General features: G+C 38.1%; 1 long non-coding RNA gene across 1 annotated transcript in view; it reads right to left on the bottom strand.

Moving 5' to 3' along the window:
• LOC122796283 overlaps window positions 1-18,992 on the bottom strand; it is a 205,266-nt gene that overhangs the window by 154,451 nt on the left and 31,823 nt on the right. Inside the window, exon 2 of the long non-coding RNA XR_006363957.1 lies at window positions 18,328-18,393. This is a non-coding gene — a long non-coding RNA (uncharacterized LOC122796283). The remainder of the gene's footprint in view (window positions 1-18,327; window positions 18,394-18,992) is intronic.

Below are 18,992 nucleotides of genomic sequence, written 5' to 3'. Positions count from 1 at the left end.
TATGAACCTCCATGGAGGAAATTGGGAAACAAAACTTGAATGTAAGGAACTATTTTGGCAGGTTAAACTTAATGCCAACTACCTACTGGGTTTAAATGAATTTTTGTCCATTCAATCGGTGCTGAAACTTCATTCAGGAAAATTGTAACATTACTTTTAAAGTTTTTTATAACTATTTGATATTTGTTGATTACAGTGTGTGTGTGTGTGTGTGTGTGTGTGTGTGTGTGTGTGTGTGTGTGTGTGTATGTATGTATATATATATATATATATATATATATATATATATATATATATATATATATATATATATATACATTTATGACTGTCCATCAAACACACGTTTCACAGAAACATACCACTGAACACACAAATGCAAAAGTGCATTTATCGAAAATGCACTTTCACTAGAAGGTAAGTAAGCAAATAATTGTTTGCATGTAGGTTTAGTTGTACATCAAAATGGTATAGATTGTACAACTAAACAAACTGTTGCTTAGATTTCAGTACAGTGGGGATAAGGTAATATTTCCTTTTCTCTACTGTAGTGTGATCTCGGAGTGAGAATATTAAAGTAGTGGGGTGTGAGGGAGCACACATGGGGGGGGGTGGATAAACATGAGTAGTCTTTTATTTTTTAGTATTTTTTTCCCATATTCGATGGACAGTCCTAGATTCATATACATAAATATATATATATATATATATATATATATATATATATATATATATATATATATATATATATATATATATATATATATATATATATATATATATATATAAAATATACCTTAGATAAGTTTTTATGTATGTTTTAGTGTGTTTTTTTATTGGGCTAGATAGCTTTAAATGTCTAATTCATGACACAAGGTACTAGTATAAAAGAAGGTGTGATATTTTTTGTTCTAAATTCCAATGAAGTCCTTTGGTTGTTTTGGGATGAGAATGCTCAATTGGGATTTCAATTTCTATACGTGTTAAAATGTGTTAATGAGCCATTATTGCAACTGTATAACTCTACTTTAGGATTCTACTGTTTTTGTAATTTGTAATTTTTTTCTATGACTGTGGAGCTTTTCTCCCCAGTCCTCCACTGAAAATGGGCTCAATATGGCCCAGTTTACTTCCTGGTTAACCAACCTCAAATAAATAAGTAAATAAATAAATAAATTGATTTAGTAAAAACTGTTTGCTGCTTTCTCTGTGCCATTTGTTGTGTGCCATCTCTGTTATCTTCCAAAGTGGTACCTCTTGGTTTGGTTGGTTATTTGTCTTGTTTTATAACACTCTTGCCTTTTGTTTGTGACTACCTTAACCATTTTGCCAAACCTCAACCCTAAATTTCATTACTACTTCAGAGTTATAGACCTTACTATCTATATCACAGGTTCATAGGTAAGTATTTGTGGACCATATTAAACCTAGACAATTCTCTCAAAGGTGAGAATCAAACACTGCACACTGTGTCATTAATGTGAAAGCACAAGGGTGTGCTCCAAACTGGTCTGAAAAAGAGACACTTATTATGCTCTACCTTCTCAAGAAGTCATATCAGGATAAGACTGAGGCATGCACATGTGTTACTGCTTGGATTAAAATTGATATCTGATAAGAGTTGAGTGACCACCTATCATCCCTGACAGATAGTACCCACTCTGGCCAACAGTGTCGTCAACAATATGATGACTTGCAGAAGCGCAGGCTGGAGCAACTGGCTGAGTGGCTAGATCAAGTAGTGAAGAGTAGGCGAGAGTTTTAAAGTAAGTACCCAATTTTGTTTTTTAATGGTCACTTTTTATTGGGTCATATTAAACATAAAAGAAGTATAACAGTTTTGCACAAGTAGAGGTATTTCATAGGTTCATAGGACTGTACTAAGCTATTGGCCTGGAAGCCCTTATTAGCCTAGCCAAGAATTTCGCCAGTGTTCCCACAAAGTCAGCATTTGTTTTCCCTGTCCAGCAGGGACACAGGTGGGATCCCAGGGCTGCATTTTATGTTTCCTATCCAGTCATCTGGGTTCCTCTTAAAGAAGGTTAGTGAGGTACTCTGCTTGACATGGAGAGGGAGTCTATTCCACAGATGGGGGATTCTTTGGGGCACAAATCTATCCCAGTAACAAGTTCTATTAATGTCACAGAACAGGTTGATCCCTTGTGTGAGGGTTGCATGAGTGGAATTTGACTTATGGATCTGCGATAACTCCATCAAGGCTAGGTCTGAGATGGCCTTGTATGCCAGACACAGGTCACCTCTGAGCAGATGGTACAAGACTGAGTAGAGGGACAGGGCGTTTGGCCTAGCTGTATAGGAAAGGTGTTTGAGACCTTGTCAGGAACCTCTGTGGTCTCTCTGGCTGCTGCATGTGCTTAGCGAGGTACATGCCGAAGGGGGCATTGTACTCAATAATGGGTCTGATAAGGGAGTAGTACAGGGATATTATGATCTCCTTGTTCCTGGATGAAATACCCTTACTTATGAGGTGGGCCATGTAGAAAGCCTTCCAAACAACACAGGCAATATATTGGTCAAAAGTCAGGTTGCTATCAACCTGGGTTCCCAAATCCCTCACCACTGACCAAGTGCTTAGTACATTGTTTTAATGTGATAATTAGTGGAGATGTCATTTTCCTCAAAGGGGATAGAGATGCATTTCTTGTCATTCAGTTTGAGACCAGGCTTCTGGCACCAGTCATTAGTTTGGGTAAGGCCCCCTTGGAGGATGCTCACATCAACAGGGGAATTTAAGACAGCACCCAGGTTGCAGCCATCTGTAAACTTGGTCAGCCACAGACCACTGATTTTGGCTTCCACCTCTGAAAAGTATATCCCAAACAGTAGAGACCCCAAGACTGATCCCACTTGTTATGGTCCTACTAGTAGAGGTGGCTTCCCCTGTTTTGACTGAGTGGGTTCTATCAGCGAGCCAGTTAGCTACCCATCTGGTAACATATGGGATGAAGCCTAGCTGGGAGAGTTTATACATTGTGCCCAAGTGGGGAATAGTGTCGAAGGCTTTTGCTAGATCAAGGTAGGCAGTGTGCACCGTCTTCCCCTCGTCCATGACTTTGGTTACTGTTTCGAACAAGTCAACCAAGTTTAACAGGCATGATCTCCCTTTGACAAAACCAAACTGTGTGAGGTCAAGCATTTGGAGATTGCTAATGTCCTTGTTTATAAGGTCCATGATAATGCATTCCATGGCCTTGCAGATCAGGCTAGTTAGGCTGGTGGGCCTATAATTGCCTGTCTCAGTGGATTCTCCACCTTTGTGTAGAGGGGTGACAGTGGATGTCCTCCATTTGACTGGGATAAAGCTGGATCTCAGGCTTAGGTTGAATAGGATGCCTAATGGTGCTGAGAGCTCATGCCTCAGTTCATGTAGGATGCAGCCAAGGATGTTGTCAGGACTCACTGAGGCTGTATTTTTTTGCCTTTGAGAGGGCATTAAAAACCCTTACCCTGGTGATGAGGGGATGGGGGGAAGGTTCTGAGGATGTCTTGGCTTATTGATGGGGTGGACAGGGGGGTGAGGTTTTCACTGAACCTCTCTGCAAGCGGGCTGGCTATATCTATGGTGTTTGTGTATGTGGAGTTCTTGAACCCCCCGTTAAGAGCAGATTTGGGTATTATTTTGGAGACTGTGGATGTATGTGAAGAAGGCCTTGTGATTGTCCTATGGAAAATTTGGACTTGAAGTTAGCCTAAGAGGATTTCAACAGTGACCTTATCTGCTTGTTCAGACAATGGAGAGATTGCTTCCAACTTGGCACTTGCTCCTTCTTGGTCTTGGACAGCAATTTTTTTCCTTTTATTATAGAGTTTGCATATTGCTGCTGTCCACAAGACAGGTTTTCTCTTCCTTGAGGAACATGATTTGGTTCTGTCAGGTATTGCTGAGTCCATGCAGCTATGTAGGTGCTCATATTGTTTTTTGGTGTAGGCTTGGACATCAGTGCTAGTTCCAACTGAAGGGATGGTGGCTGTGAAGCTGCTTATACCTGCTCTCAGGATGTAGTCAGCTTTGGAAAAGTTTTTTTGTTTGGCCCTGGCAAGGGGTGGGGATGAAGGTCAGGGGAGATGGTGACTTTGAATGTTATCACTCTATGGTCAGATCTTGCCAAGAAGGATGACACTTTACAGGTGCTACAGCGGCTACTGATGTTGGTTAGTACCAGGTCCAGCATATTTTCCCCACTCATGGGGTGTCAACCAGCTGATCAAATGCATTGGCATTGATAAAGTTGAGGAATCGCTGGGGATTCATGTTTGGGCTAGAATAGGTCTTCCACTCTACAGCTGGATAGTTAAAGTCGCCCAGGATAGGGTAGGGGGTTGAATCTTGATGGATTCAAGCAAGTCTAGATAGGTGGTGTGGATGTCCTAAGTCATGGTTGGGGGTCTGTAGATAGCTATGATTTGAACAGGTGTTTTGTCAACAGTTAACTGCACCTGGAGTGCTTCTGTACGTCATACTGTTTGACCAACCTGGAAGTGTGTACATCTTTGATAAATATTGAAACACCACCTCCTTTGGTTTTGTAGCACTCCATTTGGGATCTGAAATTATGGTAGGATAAGTAACCTGGTAAGGCTGAATTGCTCTCTGCAGCTTTGAACCAGGTTTCATTAACTGCACAAATGTCAGCATCTTACAGAGCAACGAATGCTTGCAATCAGTGCAGATTCATGTTAAGAATCCTAGCATTTAGCAGCATGACCTTTAAATTTTGTTTACAATAATTTTTCATGTTGGTAATTTTGTCCTGATGACTTTTCCTAAAAAAGGCACTATGGGGAGGCAAGAGCCTTTGCCAGAAGCCTGAAGCCCAGGGGAGACAGATGAAGGCCATCTCTGGCAGAGCATTGTAGTCTGTCAATCATGTCCTCCCAAGCTGTCAGGTACTAGATCTCCTTGGAATGACCCCAGAAACTAAGCCAATTGTTAAAGCAAATCAATTTATGTTTGTACTGAGGGTGACGGTAGGATGCTGCTTAAGGCTAGCGACATACCTGCCAGGGACACATATTCAGAGACCTTAATCATGTCTCTCTTCATATAGTCCAGAGAGGCACATCTTAGGTCATTCACACCAACATGGACTATGACACAGTCATAACAGTACCTGTTGTTGCGAGACTTAAGTGCATGCATGATATGGCAGATTCTAGCACCTGACAAGCAACTTATCGTGACTTTCTCCTTGTCTAGCCTGGTGAGCGGCACATCTGTGTGTCTCAAGAAAGAGTCTCCTATGAGTAGTATGTTGGGTTTGTGACTGGGCCTTAGAGGCTGTGAGACAAAGGAGTGTGTACCATGTGTGGTGCTTAGTGCTGTGGGTTGTGATGCGCATGTGTGTTTTTGCCTCGGAGGTCTCTTTTGTTTGTATGTTTTTGTTGAGAACCTGTGCATATGTGGGAGTGTGTTGTTCAGGTGTCGGTGGTGTTAGAGGTGTGGTGTTTGTAGTGTTTGTGCAGACAGCCTTCTCTGTGCCAGATATACTGGCTTGTGATTGAGACAGCAAGGATACTAGGTTCTTAATGTAATTGCATCTCTCACATAGTGTGTTCCTAGGTGGTAGTTGTAGAAGGTTGTCCATGTACATGAGGCAGTTGCACCACTGTCTCAGGATGCCCATATCAACCAGATTAGCAGCAGAAACCATAGGAAATTGTCCATCCATGGTTGTTAGACTCTGTGGAAGAGAGATCAGGGATAGTAGGTTGGGTACTATCTGAGGAAAGTACCTCTAAGTGTGAGTAGGGCTGGATAAAATCAATGCAGTAGCTGCAAGGGAGGGCCTTGCTTACACAGGAGTGCTGGTAAGGGAAAAAATACAGCTGATATACTGTACCTCACAAAGGGTTAAAATAGCACAGCAGTGGCGTGTAGTGCACAAACAAGAAAAAACCCGCACAAATGCGGGGTTTAAATACCACAAAAATTAAAGTAAAATTGAAACACTGGAATTGACCTATCAACCCTTGTCCTTGTGATCTTAGCTAAACACCCTATGCCAGATCAGTTCCATCCAGTTTGCTTATTCCCAATATGTGCAGGTAGGCTCCAACCAACACAAAATGGAGTAGCAGGAAACACAGGAAACACAAGAATCACACAAACAGATCCGGCTACAGCAAAACCTGAAACCAGACAATGCTAAAGATATTTTAACTCTGTTTAGGTCAACTTAACACAGGACAGCAGATACACACTTAGATATAACAAAAGAACAGTTTACACTCAGTTAATTAAACAGTTTAACAGTAAAATGTGAAAAAATGCAGTGCAGATGTAATGGAAGTTAACAAAATAGCATAATTAAGCATACAAGTGCAGTATAAATCAGAATAAATTAAAAAATGGCACTTAGATTTGCAGATTCTCTCAGCAGCTTTGAAATCAGTACATGGTAGATGCAGATTGCTCGACACCCTGTAGCTCAACTAAAACAAATAGTTATGTGCAACTGCAAATATGATATGTAAAGTATTATAATGCAAAGGTAAACATAAACATATCTATACACATAAATGCATATGTTTAAAAAGATATGATGATTATTATGTATTAGCATAATGTTCTGAATAAACACAAATGTAACACGTATAGTAAACAATCTGCATGTATAAATCTGCAAATCAAAGACATGTATGTGCTGTATTACAAAAACTACTTGTTCGTGCATTTATAAAGACTGAAAAAAGAAAAGAACATCACAGTTACACATACTAATTTAATTTATCATTGCATAAACTGAATCACTAATTAGATTACATGCAGCAGGTTTTGGTAAATAAATTATTGTTTGTGTAGGACAAAGAAATATTATAACAATTGCTTAACACAGTAGTTTGTTCAAAAGTAATGTAACTGCATGTACAACATGGTTGAAGTTTCAGTCGGACAAGACACCCTAGTCAAAGTGGAGGTTGGGGTGGTGCTCTGCCAAGTGAATAACCAGTACAGGTTTTACTGAGAAATAACTTGTTTTCTTTTTGCATTACTTAGCAAATCACACACATTTGTACAGCAAAGGAAATGCAAACTTCCTAGAATTACTACATCTGTCAGTGTGTGAACAACTTCAACCTGAAAACAGTGTTATATTCAAACCATAGAATTTTCAAACCAACATACTACCCACATAGCATACATTTATTTTTAACTTGCATTAAAGGGAATACTGGCATATTATAAGAATTCATAGTATACATATGTAAACCAAAAAAATAAATGAAAAAAAAATTGAGCAAGAACTATATATATATATATATATATATATATATGTATATATATATATATATATATATATATATATATATATATATATATAAAATTAAAATTCAGGTAAACAAGAATGCATAGTAAAAGGCAGCAGGAATGAAAAGGAGCTAAGCTCTTTGAATCTGACGGATAAGTTATGACTACAATTCCATACAATAATGTTTGTCGGTATGTGGCGAAACCAGTCTGTGACTTTATTTAGCTGCCATTAAAGTATATTTGCTGCACACTGCATCTGTGGTTTGGATTTTTGCATTAGCAATATGCCTTCTATATTATACAGACTGTGCAAGATTGCTGGAGACTGTTGGCTGGTTGGTTTCTGGAATTTTTTCCTCCGTGGCACTAGATGTCATGCACCATAGTGCAGAGGTTGGTGATATATATATATATATATATATATATATATATATATATATATATATATATATATATATATATATATATATATATACACACACACACACACACACACACACCACCATCCTGAAGTGTTTGAGGCTTTGTGGGACTCCAGCATCATCTCTTCATCACAGCCCTTCTTCCCTCATCTTTTGAGCACCACTATCTTATCTATTGCCCACCCATACTACCTTATCACAAGAAAGTTAGAAAAATAGGTAGGTCTGTCCACTAACAAAAACATGGTACCCCTCCTCTCCACCTTCTCCAGTACAAACCCTCTTCATGTTTTTCTTCTGTGCTCCTCTCTTGTTTGTCTTCTCATATTTAATCTTTCCTATCCCCTTCTTTCTATTCTTCAATAAAACTGTCATGGTGTCTGTGTGACTGTGCCTAGCCATGCTCAGCCACAATACTCAAAAACAAAGTAATACAAAGCCTCAGGGTTTTAAGTATAAATTTGCAAGTTCCTAATGCTAAATTTTACATACTTTACAATTTTGCCATAAATTGGCATGTTTTACAAACAGATTTGCTTATACTCATCCATCACAAATAACCTAAGCAGAACTTATTTACATATCCATCTAGCAGCTCTATTCACATATAACTGCTAGGCATGTGCAGAGACCCAGACTATGAATTCCAGCCCAAATGTGCAAAGGTATAAACTGAAATAGGAATAGACCAAACAAGTAATTATAAATATCAACTACATTGTGTAGAACATATTTATCAAAGAAGCACATATAATTGTTAATAGAAGAATTACAAATTCCTTGCATAGTTCATCAGCTACCAGTGACAGAATAAACATCTTAATTAAGTAATACTAGAGATATATAGACACTGCCTAGAATATAGGCACTGAAATGTGTTTCAGTGAGAGGTTGGCCTGAGCAGAAATCATTAGTATGGAAAGATTTGCAGTTGTACTTTTTTTCAAGGAAGAAATACATTGTCTTCAGGGCTTAATGTTCTATCCTGATAAAAACAGTCCAAATCAAATGACAAAACAGAGTTTTGAGAGAATTACAGCTGTAAATAATAATAATCCCCAGAAGAAGAGCAAAATACATAATGTACTGGCCAGCAATGTTGACTCATAAAGAAGTTGTACAAATTTCTCCCATATACATTTAATTCCTTAATATAATCAAAGTGATGAGATGTACCATACCAAGTAACATCTCATTAATGGAGTCAAGTAGGCCCATATTTGTCACAATTCAAAGAAGCCATGTATTATGTGTGTGCACGTTATTATTTCAAGTCTCATGAAGTAATCATGCTGACAGAAAGAAGAATACAAATGTGATTAATTCATTAAAGTCTAAATTCTTGAGATGGGGGATACACAACGTTTTCATATCTGTGAAGATGTCTACAATACAAAAGTCAAGAATACAGAAGATGTAAGCATAAGTAGTTATTCAGTACATGGCATCAATTCCACATTATCTTCTCTTTTAAGATGCAAGTATATAGAACATCAAAAGCATTAAACCATCTTCAGTACAGAGTAATACCAAAAGCTGCATTATAGAAATACTCCATTGCAGGGACTCCATCCCTTACAAGCAGACTTTTTAATATGCAGAAGGTTACCAGATCCATTTATATTACTGATACCATAAACTCTATACAGAGTAAACTGCATTCAAGAAAGAAGTCAGAAGAGACAAAATAATACTGCTGGTAACAAACTGAGACGAAAATCTGTGATAAACTTTAACACCTGAAGTTGAAGTAAGCAGTCAAGAGGCTCTATATCACTTAATTGAATACTTTTCTAATCAAATGCCTCTTCATCGAACCCTTTTACTCAAACCTCCTATTCATTAAACTCTTTTATCATTGAACACATAAAGATTGATTAATTTTAGTTGGCCATCTTACAAAATTTAACATATGACTTCACAAATCCACTCCATAAACAGAAAATATGTACAAACCTTAAACATTACTTTAATATTTAAAATGCAATACTTAAAAAAATATTGCTTAAATAAAATAAAATAATGTTGACTTTTATTACTTTTAATTTTAATATTTACTCAAATTTGCCTTACTATACTACCTCTCAGACTAGTGCACTGAAAAGTGGGCATAGCCTCAGTAATTAAAAACGTAAAAACTAAAATTAATTTTTCTCTTTTGTTTAAACAGGGGGGCTGTGCCCTCCTGCACCTGCCAAGTGGGAGGGGTTGCCCCCCACACCCCCTGCAAATTAAACATACCAACTCCAAGATCACACTATATTGAAGAAAAGTACGAATAGGCTATGAACATTCATGCCACCATTGGTATGAATATTACTTAACTTTCACTCACTGTTGCATGGTAGGTGGGGTTTAGGTGGGACTTGCTACTCAACCTGTTGCAATGCACCACATTAATACAAACACCTTTTTTTTCTAATTAGTAAATATATTTTGATCAAAGACACACTGTAGCATTATCTATAACCTTGTTCTTACAGTACAATTTAAATGACATTATACAACACTGCTCATTCATTACAAAATTTACGCTATTTTTACAGCATGTATTATATTCCTGATGTTGGCCAACAAAAATCATTTGACAACATTCAATTCGACAATAAAAGAGTTTGATGAATAGGACATTCAAGTAAAAGGGTTCGATGAAGAGGTATTTGATTAAAGAGCTATTCACTAAAGTGATATAGACCCAGTCAAGCACCTTAAACCAGATCTTAGGCAGTACTCATAGTCACTTGCGCAAATGCGATAGGGGTATTCCTGATGCTTAAGAATGGGCATAGCAAAGGCACAAATCATAGAGGCCATTTACACTGATGTGCAAGGCCTAAAAAATAATGAGATGCAAATGAGAAATGGTGTGAAGTTTAGTATGCTTATAAGGTGGTTTTGCAATTCATAGTCTGACATACCTGAGGTACGCACAGCCATTGTTAAATGTGATGCATTGCCTTTGATATTGGAGTTGCAATCCACAAACTTGTTTGTCCAACTATGCACAAACACAATTTTAACAGCTCTTATAACATGCTATAATAATAAATGTGATGATTCAGGTTGTGTGTCTTTGCTCACACACAACCATCCAGGTACACTCAATAGTTTTAACTGTAGGTATGTTATGGTTCACCCTAGGAAACCACAAGATACCTGTTTTAAATTATTGTATAATTTTAGTTTTAGATACAGTTTCTTACTGTCTTATAGGTTCATAGGGGTATACTAAGCTAACGTCCACTAGGGCACTTATAAGCCTAGCTGTGTAACCCAAATGTGACCCACAAATTTGATTTATATATGAGCGATTTAATGACTGGCTTTGTCTATCAGATTCACAGGCACCAGACCAGGTGGAGAATTTCTGATACCCATCTGTTGTTCCAAGTTGCACTTAAATAGGATTAGGGAAGAACTCTGCTTCACACGGATAAGGAGTCTGTTCCAGAGAAAGGGAATTCTCCTAATTTCTGTGGGATATAATTGCTGCATGAGGTTTCTTTGGAGAAGTTGAATGGTTCTCTGAGTTTTTAAGAATCTCTTTTGTTTATGGTGGTCTAATAGGTGTTTTTTTCCTCTAATATTAAGGTAACATTTATTTTTTTTATTCAAAATAGTGAAATGGAAGTTACTACTACTGTTTCATTAATGTAGTGAGGTACTTGTCAGGAATTGATAGTGTTACACTTTAGACAATTTTCTTTTAATTATTTAAATCTTATTTTATGTAGATTTTTAATTTTTGATAGGTTTGCCACAAAAAATGTTTTCCGGTTGTCTTGCTATTGATCAATTTTAAGTTTTTTTTTTTTTAATTTTATTTTAGGTAGATTTCATTTCTTTGGACTGGTGTATCTAGATGTGGGACCAGATTCCAAAAGATTTGTTCTTAGAGTAAGTCACTTAAGACTTAGAGTAACTGACTTATTAGTAAATGGCCTCTTGCTGGAATTGAATTCACCATTTTAACCACATGTCCTGTCAACTGGCTGTCCATTTGGTGGTATAGGAATATATGCACAGTTTTATGAGTTTATTTATAATACCTAAGTAGAGAATTTTGTCAAATGCCTTGGCTAGGTCAAGGTAGGTGGTATGTACTGCTTTGCCCTCATCTATTAGTGACTTTTGCATAGAAATCCACCAGATTCAGTAGAAATGACCTGCCCTTGACAAAGCCAAAGTGAGTCGTGTCCAGTGTTTGGAGGTTTCCTATTTCATTCTTTATCAGGTCCATGATTATTATTTTCATGGTGTTAAATAACACTAATCAAAGTTATGGGTCTGTAATTTCTGAGGTCAGTAAATGGTCCCCCTTTATGCAGAGGCATGGCTGTTGCTGTCCTCCACTCTACTGCCACAAATCCAGTCTGGAGGCTATGGTTAAACAGAAAACATAATGGGCCTAGGAAGTCTTGATTTAAGCTGTTCAAGATGCAACATGGAATATTGTCAGATCCCACTGAAGTGTAGTTTTTAGCTCTAAAGAGCATAGAGGCAACCTATTCTTTGTTGATAATTGCCGATGGAGTCATGGAGAGTATTTTTTGGTAGAGAACTGGAGTGATAGGAGGTAAAATGTGAACTGAATTTGTCAAACAGCAGATTTGCTATATCTTCCAGTTGAGTATAGGTGATGCTATCGACAACTAATTCCACACATTCTTGGGTGTTGCTCTTAAGATTGTGTACATAACTGAAAAATGCCTTATGGTTATTCTTAGGTTTGGAGGTTATTTTTACCTAAATGTCTGCTTTCAGAGACTTGATTAGTTCCCTGTTTCACTCACTTTGACTAATGAGGGACTTTTTGTTGAGTTGTGCACATTTCCTCTTACTTCTCATAGGTTTATAGGTTCATAGGTGTGTACTAGGCTAATGGCCCTGGAACCTTTACAAGTATAGCCCATAGAAGTGCCCTGGCATCGTTCTGCTTGACATTAGTTCACAGTGCCTCTATCAAGCAGAGCCACTGGAGTGATACCCGGGGTGAACTTTCTATTTCCCATCCACTCATGGAGATTTCTCTTGAAGAGGGTCAGCAAGGTGCTCTGCTTGACTGTATGGAAAGTCTATTCCAGGGTATGGGCAGTCTTTGGGTGAGGAAACTGTCCCTCCAGCATGTTCTGCTGATTGTGGTAATGAGGTTGAGATCTCTGGAGTGTGTGGTGCAGAGGGATTGGGATTTCTTTAGATGTAGCATTTCTAACAGAGCTGCATCAGACATGGCTTTGGAAGTTGAGCAGAGATCACCTCTAAGTAGTCGATATGAGACAGAAAATAGCTGGAGTCTTTTGAGTCTGTCCATGTAGGACATGTGTTTAATGCCTATGATCCTTTTCATGAGGTACTTCTGTGGCCTCTCCAGCTGTTTTCATGTGTCTTGTGAAGTACATACCAAATGGGGCATTACACTCGATAATTGGTATAATGAGGGAAGAGAAGGGAGAGACAGTGACCTCTTTCTTCCTGGATGCAAAACCCTTGATAATTAACTGTGCCATATAGAAGGACTTTCTGACCACAGTGGCAATGTGGTGGTTGAAGGAGAGGTTGCTGTCAGCCTGTGTCCCCAGATCTCTTACAATGCCTTCAGTGTTCAGTGGGTTCCTATCGATGTGGTAATTAGTTGGAACTGAGTTTTTACCAAAGGGGATGACTACGCATTTTTTGGCATTAAAGTTAAGGCCATGGTTTTGACACCAGTCATTGGTCTCAGTGAGGCATTTCTGTCGGAAGTCTGCATCACTTGGGGAGTTAATAATGGTTCCCAGCCTGCAGTCATCTGTGAACTTGGTCACCCAGAGTCTCTTTGTGTTGGCCTGGACGTCTGAGAAGTAGATGCCAAACAGGACAGGACACAGGACCGATCCCTGTGGAATCCACTTGTGACTGGTCGGCAGTCTGACTTGGAGTCTGCTACTTTCACATTGTGTGTTCTGTGTGTGAGCCAGTTTGCAACCCACCTAGTGATATAGGGGTTGATGCCAAGTTTGGTGAGTTTGTCAATAACTCCCGAGTGAGGAACGGTATCAAAGGCATTGGCCAGATAGAGGTAGGCTGTATGCACTGCCTTTACCTTCATCCACAGCCCTGGTGACTGACTCAAAGAAGTCAACCAGGTTGAGCAGGCATGATCTCCCTTTCACAAAGCCAAATTGCATTGGGTCTAGAGTTCGGAGATTTCCTATATCTTTGTTAATCAGATCCAGGATGATGTGCTCCATAGCTTTGCATACCAGACTCATCAGGCAAATGGAGTGATAATTCCCAGGGTCTGTAGTCGCTCCCACTTTATGGAGAGGGATGACTGTAGCAGTGCACCATTCAGTAGGGACAAAGCCTGAGGTGAGGCTGTGACTCAACAGGGCACACAGATGTGGTGCCAGTTCACTTTGTAGTTCATGTAGAACACAGCTAGAGATATTATCAGGTCCCATGGAAGCTGTATTCTTGGCCTTGGACAATGCAGCTTTAACCTGTGCTGCAGTAATGCTGGGTGCCTGGCATTCTTCTGGTATTGTGATTGGTCCCTTAGGGGGGGAGAGAGGGTTAAAGTTAGTACTGAATCTGTCAGCCAGTATGTTGGCAATATCTGTTGGCTGAGTATTGGAGGTACCATTGTGCAGTATCTCAGAGCAAATCTGAGTATTGCCGTGGAGGTTGTTGATTTAGCTATGTGATTGTTTCTAGTGTTTGCCACAATTACAGGATTTTCTTTCTTTTGTTGTACAACTAATTAATAACATGAGTCCACCTGGGTGGCTTGTTTTTTCAGTTTGATCTGGGTTTATTTCCGGCTGGTACTACCATTTCTCTGCAGTTGTTTATATGGTTGTACAGGGCTTGTGTGTATGCTTCTGCATAGGTTTCTGTTTTGTCTGAATTAAGGAGAGCTTGGAAACTGGTTATGCCATCCCATAATGGGAGGTAATTTATCTTATACAAGTTCTTAAAGTTTTGGGGTTAGGTGGGGGGACTAGTTTTACATTTATTTCAAATAAAATAACTTTGTGATATGATTGTACCAGTGAGGATATCACAGTGAAGCACACACATATTCGTGAGCACCAGATTTAGGATATTTGTTCCCTAGTGGGAGTACAGACTAGCTGCACCAGGGCATTTGCATTTACAAAGTCAAGAAATCTTTGAGCCCGCATGTTAGTGGTTGTATATGCCTTCCAATTAATTGAGGGGTAGTTAAAAATCACCCAAGAGTATGGTATTAAGTTGGATGGTGAGTGATTCTAGTAACTTCAGGTATGATGTATGGGTATCCTGATTCATGGTAGAGACCTGTAGCTAGCAAGAATATGGTGATGGATTTTTCCTATGGTTAGTTGGTCATGGAATAGCCCAAACATGCCATCTTCTTTGACCAGGCTTGAGGTGTGCTTATCTTTTGTGTAGATATATACACCTCTGCCTTTTGTTCTTTCATGTTCAGTGGGTGGCCAGAATGTATGGATGGTATTATAGCCATACACTGGTGGACTGCTTCTGTGACTTTGAACCATGTTTCAGTAACTGCATAGATGTCAGCATTCTCCAGGGAGAGGAAAGCTTCCAGGGAGGAGTGCAGTTTTTTTTTTTTTTGAGACTCATAGCACTGAGCAGTTAGCCCCTTTAGCTTGTTGTGAGTAACTTATGTCAGAAGGTTTGTCTCTGGCTGAAAGAACCCATTGGAGTGACATGAAATTAAACTGAAGGAAAAAAAAATACAATGTAAGCTTAAAACTTCTGCTATCAGAAATTAGTTTGTGTAAATTGATTCATCAGAAAAGATCACCAAGCAACAGATATCAGTTATGTTCTTAAAATACACATAAACCAACATATGAAAGTGGTTCACCCACTAAAAGTGACAAAGCAATAAAAGATGGTAAAAAGGCCTGTGAAAAAGCAACTTTTGTAAGTTAAATATAACATTCAAAACTAATGATGTGAGAGAATTTTGCTCATTAAAACCTCGTTTAACTTTGTATTTTCATTAAAGTCAGACAGCCTTAGAATATACAAGTCTCTTCTACTGCTATAGCTCTAACAAAGTCTCAGTGACCTCACTCAGTCTGTTAATAAATTTCCAGTCCAAATATGCAATATACATTTCTTAAATCTGTCACAGTTCATGGATTGCTTAAAAAGTCTATTATTAGCATTTCACTTCCAGATAGAATACTGATGTTCATTAGCAGGGTTAGATAACTTTCCCTTGGTATACCCCATATAAAAAGAACTTTTTTTGCACTTGGCGAGATAAATGACATTTTAGTGCTGCAATTGATAAGCCCTGGTGCAGAACAGACTTTCTGGGTGGCTGATCTATAATAATTAGGACCACTGGCAACAAATGGCACTGGGGGTTCATTTCATTATGGAATGCCCCTCTCGGTTAGTTTGTCCTAACTCTGGGGTTCTTAACATGTCTGACCATGTCTGTAATATTAGTTTTGCTAGTAAAATGAGGAGCTTCCCTTATAATATTTCTAAGTTCATTGATATCTACCAAGATGTGCCAGTTATTAAAAACTATACAATTTTAATGGCCACATATCCCAAGCTGGATTTAAAAGACATTGTCATATTCTTGTCAACAATATCCTGATTGCTGCTACTGTTGGCTTTATGCTTGACCATTCTTAAAGGTGCAAAAATTGCTGTTTCACTTCTGTAACTTAATTCCTTATACTTCTAAGTGAAGAAGAAAGAGAACCCCAATAACAGGCTTGACATCCTGGCATTCTTCTTTTAAAAAAGGCAGATGGCTTGACAACATACCTATTGAACTTGATAAATGGGCCTTTTCATACAATCGTCTTACATAATGGGGGTTGATGCTGTTATCATTTAAATATGGACTGCTAATGATGTTTTTCTGCTACATATTTTCATCAGTCATCTGTTATTGCAACAATATGCATTTTGAAATCTAAGAAATTGACATCTCTTAAATCTTACATAGAAGTTAATATTAGAGAGTTTGTGGTAGTATTAAAGTGTGGATACATTTACTTAATGTATGAACAGTGACTGGCAGATAATAAAACTACTGTCAATAAAATGGAGACAATTGTCATTCTATATATGTTTATATGCCATAGAAAAAAACAATTCTGACAAACTGTATTTTCTATTAATTTCTTTTGTAAGGTGCCTGGTGGCACCATGTAACCCTTCCAGTTAAATATTAAGCCTTGGCTTACCAGCAGATTTAATGGAAACATAGTGTTCCAGGTTGATTAAGGGAATGTGTCATAAAACACAAACATTGCAGTTTAAAACTTATTCAATTAGCATGATGATCCATTTCTCAAATTGTGTAAGTGTTGGAGGTAGGTAAAACAAAATTATGTCCAAAATAACTGAGCAGAGTCTGTTTTGCCAGCGATAGCCTCAAAAACATTTTCTCAGAAGGGCCTTTAAAATATTTAGTTTGTGATTGCACATTTTCATTAAGAAGAGTTTCAGAATTGTTCAAGCCATGCCAATATAAATCTACTGCTATAGTACTCTACTACTTTTTCCAAAAAGGGTGGCAGAATGATTCAAACAAGTGCTTAGAGTTTTCATTCAGTGAAGGAAACAATTCTGTGGGAAATGGAATGGTGTAATAAAAATTATAAGTTCTATAAATTATCAAATTCTGGTCAGACTGAGCACTGTATGAAGGTGAAAGGATAACTAAATCAAAGATGGCAGAACCCACTGCAATCAAGACCAGCTAGGTTAGATGATCCAATTTAAGTACACTCAAAATGGGCACTCTTAAATGCAAACAGTGAAGGGCAATATTTATACAACAGAGCAAGAAATGAAATGAACTGCAATACTATTTATTTACTTATTTGTTTTTTAATTGGGGCTTCTCAACTTTGCGGTGGGGGTGGCTGTGATTTCCCCCACCTTGTGACTTACATATGTCAGTTCACGGACTGCTGAATCGCGTAGGTGGAAATCCCCAAAGTATTGCAATCTCAGAATTACTATACAACAGCACTATGCCAGTCACTGGTGCTTGCACTAAAGAGTGATGGGCATCTGTGTGATGATAGGGTACCTTGCTCCCCTCGGGACGTAACACCTGACTTACATACATACCACCCTATTCAGCAGTACCTTTGGCAACTCATGCAACTAATGACAATGTAGGAAATATCAATATCTCGAACGATCCTGATATAATTGCAATTCTAGATGATACAGAAGCATCCAGAATGACAACACTAATAATTAGTTTTGACCAATATGTAATAAGTCGTGCCAGAATGCAAGCTGAAAAAACATACACAAGCTATGTTAATTTTTAGAAACTGAAGATTCAAATCTAACAGTGGGCAGATACACAGTATTTATGTAACCAAAGATCATAGCAAAGGGTCTTAGAAACCCCCCCATGACTTTAAATATTACTTCTTAAACATAAATGTTTCTTGCCTGTATCAATATAAAGCTTGAAAAATCTGCATTGACTGTTTGTGAGCGTAGCTTCAATGAAACTCAGATATTAACCTTACTCAAAATGATAATTTGCGTATTGATGCCATGTACAAACTAAATTTCATTTAGTACAAATATTGAAGAAGGAGCATCATAACACAGATAAAAGTACAGCATTATGTTAATACATACCTCCTGCAGCTTTTTCCATGGGAAAACACTGACAGTGATTCTAGGAAAGCCATTGTTCTGTGAAAACTAGAAAAGAAATGACAGTATAATCAAAGGTCTGAACACTGAAGTCCCCAGAGATATAGTAATTTGAGCTGCTGAAACTCAAGTGAAAATAGCTAGCCATAGTAATTGTTACCTGGTGCTATCAGTGAAAATGAAAAAAATATATATATTTTTTTACAGTTACAAATGTCTCTTAATGTCATAATTGTACTTTTTACCTTAAAATACTTTACAGATACTTTTTAACTATCTACTGTGACACCATCATATCACACGTGGTAGTAAAGGGCTTGAGACATACTTTTCTACAGTATATGAAAAGAAACATAATGGAGCTTTTGGAATGCATGACCAAGGCAGGAATGAACCTAGCCTTGAGAATAATTTTATCATCATCGACAATGATGGTGCAATATGAACAAAGGATTATTGACATCAGTAATCTGTGTCGTTTCTGGCATCATTCAAGATGCCCCATTATATATCAGCCTGGGAGGATATGGTCAAAGGTCCTAACTGCTTTGCCAGAGATGGCCTGCATCTATCTCCACAAGTCCTTTGTATATTAGCTAATTGTCTAACCACACAGTGCCTTTTTAGGCAATGTCAGCCTTCAAAAG

This window comes from Protopterus annectens, chromosome 3.part0 (assembly GCF_019279795.1).
Source record: "Protopterus annectens isolate FY-2018-M chromosome 3.part0, PAN1.0, whole genome shotgun sequence".
NCBI lineage: Eukaryota > Metazoa > Chordata > Ceratodontiformes > Protopteridae > Protopterus > Protopterus annectens.
Note: the sequence above shows the minus strand (reverse complement) of the source record. Positions and strands in the feature narration are given on the sequence as shown.